The sequence below is a fragment of the Varroa jacobsoni genome, unplaced genomic scaffold (assembly GCF_002532875.2).
Source record: "Varroa jacobsoni isolate VJ856 unplaced genomic scaffold, vjacob_1.0 scaffold_700, whole genome shotgun sequence".
Lineage (NCBI taxonomy): Eukaryota > Metazoa > Arthropoda > Arachnida > Mesostigmata > Varroidae > Varroa > Varroa jacobsoni.
In genome coordinates, this window is record NW_019213602.1 from 143,029 (window position 1) to 153,292 (window position 10,264).

The following is a 10,264-nucleotide window of genomic DNA, read 5'->3' on the forward strand; positions in this document are numbered from 1 at the left end:
TATATATATATATATATATATATATATATATGCATGTGTCTGTGTATGCGCGTAGATTTGTACCATTCTCTCATTTACGTTAGATGGATAGCTCGATTCATGCGGTAATTACTGCGTCATCTTCAGCTATGTTGTCTTGCAGATGGGTACGGCATACATACACAGACTGCACGTGACAAGTGATCTCGTATGAAGTAGAGTGAAGAAGAAGACGATAGAAGTAAAACGATTTCATCTACCTATAGAATGCGAAACATCGTTCCGCTCATGCGATGCTTCTGAAATGAGTTTATCTGAGTCCCGAATGAAACGTGCGAAAAAATTAGCAAGTGTTTACAGATTTTTTTTTTTACGTAATCTCTCATTTTGGACGATCACGAGAATATGATATAATAAATACCACAATGAAAAGTCAGCAACGGCAACTCTCGGTTCATGAACAGTAAAACTTACGCGCGCAGGAAAAGAGCAATGACAGGCTCAACGATATCTTTCATTTCAAATCGGAGACACTGTGCAATCATAGAGATCTACGAAGTGAGCTCGTATGTTTTATGGCTCTTGTTTTCAATTTCTGTTCTGCCTGAATCGATTTTCGATGGTAGGTCACGACCTTTACCGAGCTTCCCAATCGGTAGACAGGCAGCCTGGTGTGATAGAAGCGCCAGTTTCAGTCCACTGATGGTACGTATGTACATGTGTACATATATATATACACATACATAAATGACGACGATGACTATGTTGATGATACGTCCACTTCAATCAATATATATATATATATATATAATTACAACACGGTCTTTCTCGCAGCGTACTACCAGTCGAACACAACTTAGATTTTTTGCATTGTCCTATCATTTTGAAGAACATTATCTCCTCTTTAGCTTTAATTTGATTGAATTTAGCCAACCTTGAATTCTTTAAATCTGTGATTATCAAAATCACCTAAGACTACCATACGTCATATGGGTGTCATAGTTATTTATACCCATACGTGAACCATCCCACACAATGGTCGAAACTATAAAATTCTGTGTAGCAGTAGACAATGGCTTCTGCGCAAGACAGATTTAAGTTGCGAGGTAGTCGTTTTTATGTGTGTGTGTGTGTGTGTTTTTAAGCTTATGAGTAGCTTTTACTCGAACTACCCTGCGGAAGGAAGCCGACCAAGGTCCTGGAGCACGTCAATCACCGTCTAAGGCCGGATAACCAGTGCGTGTTTTCGCTTCCGCAACAGAGTTAAGCACTAAACGCACTGAAGGCAGAGACTGTTACTGCAACATTTTGTATAATCGGCTCAAGGATAAGGCACCGTTTAATTAGCGAAATCAACGACCGTTCCACTCTACGAAATTTACCCAAATAGCCTTATTAATATCAATAGGTAGGCAAGACGGACTGGCGGTTGAGGGTTTTACCGCAAGAAAAAGAAGCGCGCACATATACAGTACAACCATTGAAGAGCAAGAGCTTCTATTATGATTATGTGTCTAGATAACATGTAGTCCTTGTCGATGGCTATTGGCGCCTATAAACTATTAATCAGGTGAATGATGCGTTGATCTTGTGTGTACGGACAAGCAATTAGTGAAAACATCGACGCGCGATATTTTTTGGCGCTGTTTAGCTGTGCGCCATCTGTTCGAGTAGCTCTTAACGAACGAGAGTAAGCTACGAGGGCTGTAAATAGAGTTGCGTTTAATTTCTGCACTGCGTGAGGCGCTCGGTTCTCGTTATAATAAGTTGGATGGCTCAATATATTGATATATTATAGACTAGCCCGTGTGCCCAGCGAAGTACGTAAGGCTGCCTGGCTTATGATACCCGCAAGAGGTCATAAGCGTTCCAGGTCATTGACACGGTGTTACACGGGGATACTAATCAGACCGTCGGGCTTCGAGATAAAGCAGTGTCCGCGGTTCCTATCCGAGGTTCGACGTAAACGAGCGCTTGGGCGTTAAATTGCCGTTGTTCTCCTGGACTACCAGCGTCAAAACATACATATATATATATATATATTTTTTTTTTGTATGATTATGTTTGGTGTTGGGGGGCCTACCTCCAATTACTATTTAAAGCTTAGTAGATTTTGTTCTGTCTAGCATTCGAACTAAATAATAATAATAATAGAGAAAAAAAAATGTGGTCTTAGGGCAGAATTTCTATTTTTTCTAGATTCATTATACCTTGACCGAAATCATTTAGTAATAATATTTACTCGCAAGGCTCACACATATATGTTTAATACAATATCTCAGTCAGTATTACTTGCCATTTTTCTCGTAAATAAATATTAATTATAAAAACTGCCGGCTTGCCAGCTAAGTAAATGTAATATTCTTGCTTGCAATGTAAGCATAAAATTATTTGTTTAATTGAGATAGGTTTAATCTTATTAAATTTTACGAAGAGGTGTTTGGTATGTGCCTCAATCCAGTACAGTGTATTATATCTCAATGTAATTGGGCTTGAGCTAGCAATTTCCGATTTCCTATCCGAAACGATCTTTCTGCTTATAAAATTAGGTGCATTCAACGAATATAAATGTTATTATATGTTATCCAACTGAACGCACACATACTGCCGCTAGTAGATTTAAAAAAAATAACACGGATAATGCTGTAACATTCCACTTTGATGATAATGAGCCTGAGACATATATAGTTGCGCTCGGACAAGCATGCCGCGTGCAAGGCTCGTTCGCATCCATAAACATCGTTCAGAAAAAGTACTCAAAGGAAAGCTTCATTTTGGAGCATCTCGCTCGTATCTAGTTCCGTGTAAAGTTAAAACAAGCAAGATTATGGCCACCTCTCCATGCTCGACTGTTATTCTGTGCCCGCTTTCTCTGTTCAGACATTTGGTAGCCGAAAAGGAGTACCTAAAGGCGCTTTGATGATTTAAGCTTTTGATGTGGGAAATGGTTCGGCTAGGGAAGGACTGGAAAGTCATCAAAATTTGGCAGGTCAGCTATAGTTTTCTAGGCTAAACTGCCTCATCGCCTTTGGGGCCTGAAACGCCGAAAGATCTATCTACTCAGTTAGTCGGTATATTATTGATAAAAATTACTTAATTTATCGAATCTTAAAGTTATTGAATTATTGATTAGCTCAAAATTGCTGAATTCTACTTGAATTGTTTCGCAGCCTTTTGTGGTCCCGGAATCGTTTCAATCACCTAGACACGTCATCACTCAAATGAAGAAGACTACATTATATTTAGTTTTTTTTTTTTTTTCGTTTCCCACGTGCGACATGAGGCTGCGCAAATTGTCGTCGTGCAAAGACTCGTATCCAAACATGTTCCCTGCATCCGTTACACAGGAGCTATATCAGAGAAATAGACATCGTAGCAGACAGCTGTCATTCGTTATCAGCTCGCACCGGTCTTCAGCGTCGTGAGTCTTCGTTCGGCAAATATGTCACGTCGAAACTGAAATGTCTTCAGCGTAGTCTGTGATAGATAGTTGCTGACAGAACAGTAACGATTATGTTTTGAATCAATCGATAAGAGTTTAAAATCGTCTATAGTTTTAGGGGCTAAGCCTACCCTTACGACACTGTTGGCCTTACACAGTCAGATAAATGGGTCGAGCATGACAGTTCCTGATTCAACTTAGCTGAAACAAATGGTAACATAAAGTTAGGTCATTTTGGTTAGTTTCATTATATCTAATTATAGCGGTAGCAATAGTAGTAGAAGCAGTTATAGTAGTTTAGCGTACGAGAAAAAATCTGACGTTTTATACGGATTCTGTGCTCTGAATAATGCTATTCTGATGCTATATATTCGGACTGATCTCGATAATAGGCAAACGTTCGAGGCATTATGCCCACTTCTAACGACCTAATTAAACGATACTCATTAAAGACGGCCGGTCCCTTCCAACTACTGAGCGGGATGTATGTCTACATCTGGCTTCGAACCTACACCATCTTATGGTCTCTATATTTGGCAGGCAAGTTTGTCATTATAGCGTTTGTTGTACGGTCTGGTGATAATTGGAGGCTATAAGCGGTTGGTCTATTGAAGTCGTCGCATGCCGCTTGTCCTGCGACGACCTTTGGTTTGAAAGCGAACAAAGATAAAGCATTCTATTTCATCCCATGAGAGAGAACAATTATGAAGAGTCCGTAGCTCGACGTTGACTAGTCGCAGTAGTGAGTATAGGCACTCTATGTTTATATTGTTCAAAACGAACGAGAGTTACAGGTCCCAGACAAAAACAACGATCGTCTCTCGTTGAGTCTGCGATGTTCGAGTACATTGTATTGTATCGCATCTACGTACGTTCAACTTTCGAACAGAATCATTTGTTCGAACCATACTAAGTCAAACATTACATTACATTAGGACCGTAGTAAATTGACGTTCATTCCTGGAGAGAAGGTGGTCGTCCGATACCCAATCGTGACGCATAATATATAGATAGATCTATTTGTGATAGGCTGACGTGAACGTTAGCCGATGCAATGGGAAATGTCCGTTCAGAGTAATTAAGCTCGCGGATTCGTCTCGCTTCCCTGTTGCTGACCGAGCTGTTTATCTCGCAATGGTCGCTTAGTGTACGCACGTAATTCATAGATAATTCACGTATTCCTATCGTTATGTTGTAGGTGTCGGACCTGCTGAAAGTCGTCTGAGCCTATTCTATTGGTAGTAATAGTAGTATGCTGTTAGATCTGTTCATTCATCACTTGTGCCAATCGATATCAGATAAAACGAGCATGATCTCGTGATATTCGCTTCGTTTTAGTGTGTTTCTGAAGCCTCGATTGGGTCGGCGGGTCAGATAGAAATACATGCGTTACGACTAGGAAACGTAATGAGATTCCCACCGGTAGACCGTAAAGTTCAAACTTCGTTACCTCAATTGAATTAAATTACGCGCCTATTATGCAATGCAACTCGCTAAAAACAACGGTTAGAACATCGAGATAGATACTGTATTGCTGATGTTTCAGCCATCATCACTTAAGCAATTAGGACGCTAACCAAAAATCACAGGTGAACTAGAAAATGTCTATCTGGTAGATAGCACTTTCTCGGCAAAAATGTCCATCAGCTATTCCCTATAAAATTGTTTCAGGTGTCGCTTGCTGGTATCAAAATTGTGTATTTTCTTTCTCATTTTTTCTCAAAATTCTTGTTTATATAATTATACCTATGGCATCGAACGCGGTAATCCGCTACACACTGCCCATTCGTATTATGCATAATTACTTGTGGATTTAATCGGTTATTTCCTTTGTCCTTGTTTGCCTCTATTTCCCAGCTCCTTTCTATATCTATTGGCCTTTTGTGGGGCTCCTCTTTTTGTTGCCAAAATCGCACGTTTAGCCTCAACTGAAAACGATTTTTATGTGTCCAACAGCAATATCGGGTATGACATTTTCTTCTTGGAGTTGTCAAGCAGAGTAATGAAAACTTAAGTTTTTTTCTCTTACGACAGGCTATTTCAAACATGATTTTGTTTTTATCCAGTGTCAAAGTGGCCTTCTCGAGCGGTGTCCTGCATCTACTACATCGATTCTACTAGCATATATTAGTGCGTATTCGATTTGCGTCCATCAATCGTTCAAAATCATTGTGGCACCAGAGTGACAAGAGGATCGGCATCCTTCTACGATAGACCTGACAAGTTTTTCCAACGGGAGTTGCTAGTCGTCAACGACGGGGAGCTAGAGGTTGACAATCGACAGGCGTACCGATTCCAGTCGCATTTTTGCTGGTTATCCTTTTACTGGACAAGATGCCTTCACAGTCCTTGTCTGATTTTGTAAAGTACGCAACGTTTTTAATGTTACTGCCTTTATTTTACAGCAGGTCAGAGCATTGCTGCAGTCTATCGCATGCAATATTAATTCACGGCTAATGAATTTCCTCTGTTCAACACAGTTTTCTGGTGTTCAATGTCTAGGAACTTATAAACTGATATATGGCGTTATCTTTTTCACACTGCTTTTACAATGGTTCGTTGAGTTTTCCGAACTCTTCCGTCGTACAGTTCTTCCTAGTGAGTAGCCGTCGTTTACGTAGCCCGCGATTCCTCCGTGTTCCTCTCGTTTATCTCGTTCCATTTTGTTACTCCTCCGTCAGCTAGATTCCGTTTTTTTTAGCAGAAATCCTCGTTAAGTTCTCGTCTGTGTCGGTTTGCTACGAGTATCGCTTTATTACAACTCTATCAACCTTCACTGTTTCCTGTCGATCCTCGTCAGACTCCAGCGATCGAGTTTTTCTTGTTATTGCAGTGGCCTACTGTCGTATTTGCCTGTTAAACTTGAGGACATGTTAGGTAGTTCGAGTTCGTGCTGGTAGAAGTCATCAGCCCTCTAAAGCTTCAGTGTTTAAGTGGTTTAACCGAACGTAAAGCTGTGTTCTCATTCGCCACCTAGGCCTAGCCTTCATAGATACATGTAATTATCGCATGTTGAGACGCCATCTGCTTGTTTCGATGCTTATCTATCTATTCGTCCACCAGCTTTTTTCTATGTCTGATGATTTTCGTTGGCATGAACGACTGGCATTGGCCAAGTCTATTGGATCGGTTACCTTGTTGTATCACTTTTGTTGTTAGCGGCTACAAACCGACAATCTGCGTCCAAGCTTAGCGAATCTATGGGGCAGTCGATACTTCGCGAGCCAGCACATAACGGGTAATGGGTTCGGCAATAAAAACTGGTTGCTGTTATGGTCTAGATAATTAGCTACTATCTGATGGTACGAATCATCGTGCCTCTGTAAGAAATGCTTTTAGGCTAGAACAGCCTAAATTAACCAGCTCGGAGCTACAGTTAGTACTGTATACGATAACATTGCGAGATGCACATATGTCGCCAACCTTTAGATGGTCTCTGTCTCGGGTCTTGGCAGCCAAGTTGCATTGCCGTTGCATTTATCATTTGGAATAACATATAGAATGCTGCTGATGTGTACACCAATTATAGTGTAAGTGTAGCCAACGCTCGACAAGCAATCCAGTGCTCTGCGTCAGGACGGTACCAACAGGACACTTTAGATGCAGGTGATGTGACAAGAAAAATGAGTGCGAGTACTGAATGAGTACGGAACGATAGACGGATAGGAAGTCAAGGGTGGCAGGGATCGATAAGTCTAAAGAGGGGCATTTTACTTTGTTGAAATAATGACAAAAGCTCCCTCATTGAAAAAGCTGTTGTCGATGCGGTCCCAGTGAACCGGCGCTTAAAAAAATGCCAAAAATTGTTCTGGATTTATAGTCGCTTCCAAGTAACGATTTCCCGCGCACTCATGTTGACGTTCTCTTCGTATATATATATATATATATATATATATACAAATAATGCAATACCTTAACAGGGGTCGCATTTTGTGTTTGGAGCTTTACATCCGTAATGTGTTATTGAAGATCACACTCTATAGCTGTAAGTGGCACTACGTATCTATAAGTTCCTGATTGTCTGTTAAAATCAGCGCGTGAAGGCGATTTTCCGGAAAGGCCTCGTGAGGCATCGAGAACGACTGGTTCAATAGACTACCACTGTTATTGCCAGTGCTTTAGCATACGATCGCCTCTACAACAAATGAATATCAACAAACAACGATAGCATTGATTCAGTTGCATAGGCGGCCATGACTGAAGCAGGCCTGGCTTATTGACTCGCTCCTTTTCCTCGAGTTAACTCCTTTCGTCGCGTGTGGCAAGCGTCCATTTTTTCCATTTATTCATTTACATTTTTGTGTAATATTTTTCAAATCGACAGCTACATAGCTATACTAATCACCAACCAGAAGTTGCCATTCTCACCATGATGATCGCCATTATACGGCAATACGATACACATGTATATATGCAACGTCCAAGACAGAAGCAAATAAAACCACAGTCGGGGCCGTGATTCTATCCTAGTCTTAATGCAAAACTTAAAGTCGTCTGTGTCCTATAGCTCGACTAGTCACTTTATGACATGTTGTTGCTACTGGCGTACTTATCTTATCACCAATTATCTATTGTCATCACCCGTAGTAACGAACACGAACAGCTACGGCCAACGAATGTTGGCAGTATCACACTGGCAACTCGTACGGCGGACGGCAACGGAGGGAACCTCAATGGTTGCGTCTCGCTTTCGCAGTCGTGTCCTGCAAAAGGCGCTTGTACCTGCCGATCTACATAGCTAGCAACAATTGATTCGGTCTATAATATTGCCTCATATTATTATTCACGTCATACTGTTGATAGCTTTTGTGTCACGCTTAACAACTCGCGCTAGCTAATGTCTGCTGACTAGTTACATTGTTACTGCTGCTATTGTTGCGTCGAGAAGCTGCCTTCCTGTCCGTGTTCGCCTTGCTCTTCGTTTAATTTTTTTGCAGAAGGCCAGATGCTACCGGTGTAAGGTCCTGTGACATGGCGCCTGTAACGATTGGATAGACTAATGCTGGCTAGCGACGATTTAGGTAAACGAATTAATCGTTCCGGCCACTTGGGTTGACAAATCTTCGTGCGCCTAGAGTTTAAGTTTCGTTTGGTAGAACCAACCTCTTTAAACCTATGCACGTTTCATTGTAGCGTTATTATTTTATTAGACGATACAAATAGTTGACCCATAAACAGTTCGGCTTGTGTACACGCGTGCCGGATATATAATTCAATCAGCCATTGTAGTGCAACCATAGTCCATTGTGTCTACTGAACCATTGGCAACAAATGTAATCTTCTGCGCGACAAAAAGTATTCACAGATCATCCACTGGCCAGCTGTCATAGTTTTCTATTTGTGATTCTCCCAATTCACATGGACGCCGTATTGACAGCGAACGACAAAGCTAGTTTTAATATCGGCATTGTTGCTGTTGTTGTTATAGAAATCTATTTATGGCGGGACGGTGCAGTATATGACTGACCACCAAGTGGCGACAGTTATAAGAAATAAAAAGAAACAATTATAACAGTAATAGCGACCCTATTAGTTGAGCATGTGTTTGTCTGTAAGCAGCATGGTGATGGTGAAAAGGCCGCTCCATATTGCATCGTCTTGTAACGATGGGAAATCGTCACCTAGAAACGGCACCACAACGAACAGAAATTCATTCTCAGAAGATAGAGTAGACAGAGCACAACGACAGCAGTGACATGGTTCGCGGACGACATCTACGACTGTTGCTACTTTGTTACTATTATGACGACAAGTAGCGCTCGAAGCAGAGGCGGTGAGGCTTTCTGCCGCCAGTGCTTCTTCGTGTTTCTATCCTATGTTCGTGAGCGTCAGTCGTTGGGTCTAGCCACATCTAGCTAATCCACTGACAAAGTAAATGAGTGAGTGGGTGACTGGCTGCGAGATAGCAGCCATTGGCTGAGTTTGCTTCATGTCCGCTCTTGTCTGTCGCTTGACCTTTGTTCTTTGTTGTTGTTGTTGTTGTTGTTGTTGTTACTACCGCCAGCCACTGGGAGATTTCTCCTTCTTGCTCTGTACGGACGGCGCGCTCGAGCGATTTGGTTTTGCCGCCGAATTAAATCGCGTTTTTGCGTTTTACCTCGACGCATCGTTGTCGCGCGCCGTCTGCAGCACTGTCCCTTCTTGTCTGAGTGGTGAGTGTGCCTACATCGAACATAGATCGACACAGGTAGGTAGGTAGCTCAACGCAGTTTAATACGCGATAACTGCTAACCACCCAGCCGGTTAGTCAGCTAGGTTTCCCGCTAATCGCTTGGGTCCTGCTTCGCATCGCTCCACCTCATGCCAGTGGCGTTCTCGCAGCAGCGGCAATGGCAGGAGCAGCAGCATCTCGTCCTACTCGACTACCGTCTCGAGGAACGGCCTTTGCTGCGAACATGCTGCATACCACTAATGCTAATGTCGTCAGTTGCGCGCAGCAGTGCGTCGTGTCGTTTCATTACACACACACAGCCTTCGATCGCTGCTGCTGTTCCCGCAAGTGTAACTGTACCAGCGTCGAACATCGTCGCCACTGACTGGAAAAATCGCGGTCGTTGAGCGAACTATGGGAACAAAAGACGAACGGCCTATTTCTCTCCGTGTCTCTGGTCTGCCAGCCATCTTTCATCTGCATCGCCGCTATTGCTAGTACTGGTCGTACTGCTTGTAGCAGTAGCGGCTCTGCCCGCCGTCGACGACGCCAGTCATGATGCCGTAGTACTGCTGCTGCTGCGCTACCCTCGTAGCGCCGATGCCGTAGTAGTAGTAGTAATGGTAGTAGTAGTAGTAATAATAGTAGTAGAAGTAGAAGAAGAAGTAGTAGTAGTAGTAGTAGTAGTAGTA

The 10,264-nt window shown here is 42.3% G+C and overlaps 1 protein-coding gene across 3 annotated transcripts in view; it reads left to right on the forward strand.

Moving 5' to 3' along the window:
• Nucleotides 1-8,338: 8,338 nt before the first annotated feature.
• LOC111262779 (uncharacterized) overlaps nucleotides 8,339-10,264 on the forward strand; it is a 72,079-nt gene continuing 70,153 nt past the window's right edge. The window contains exon 1 of one of the 3 annotated variants that reach the window (XM_022837306.2): nucleotides 8,339-9,300. The gene's annotated coding sequence lies outside the window, so the exon portion shown is untranslated. Of the gene's footprint in view, nucleotides 9,301-9,323; nucleotides 9,574-10,264 lie in introns of those variants that run through there. The other 2 variants (XM_086969321.1, XM_022837311.2) reach the window with 2 other exon arrangements.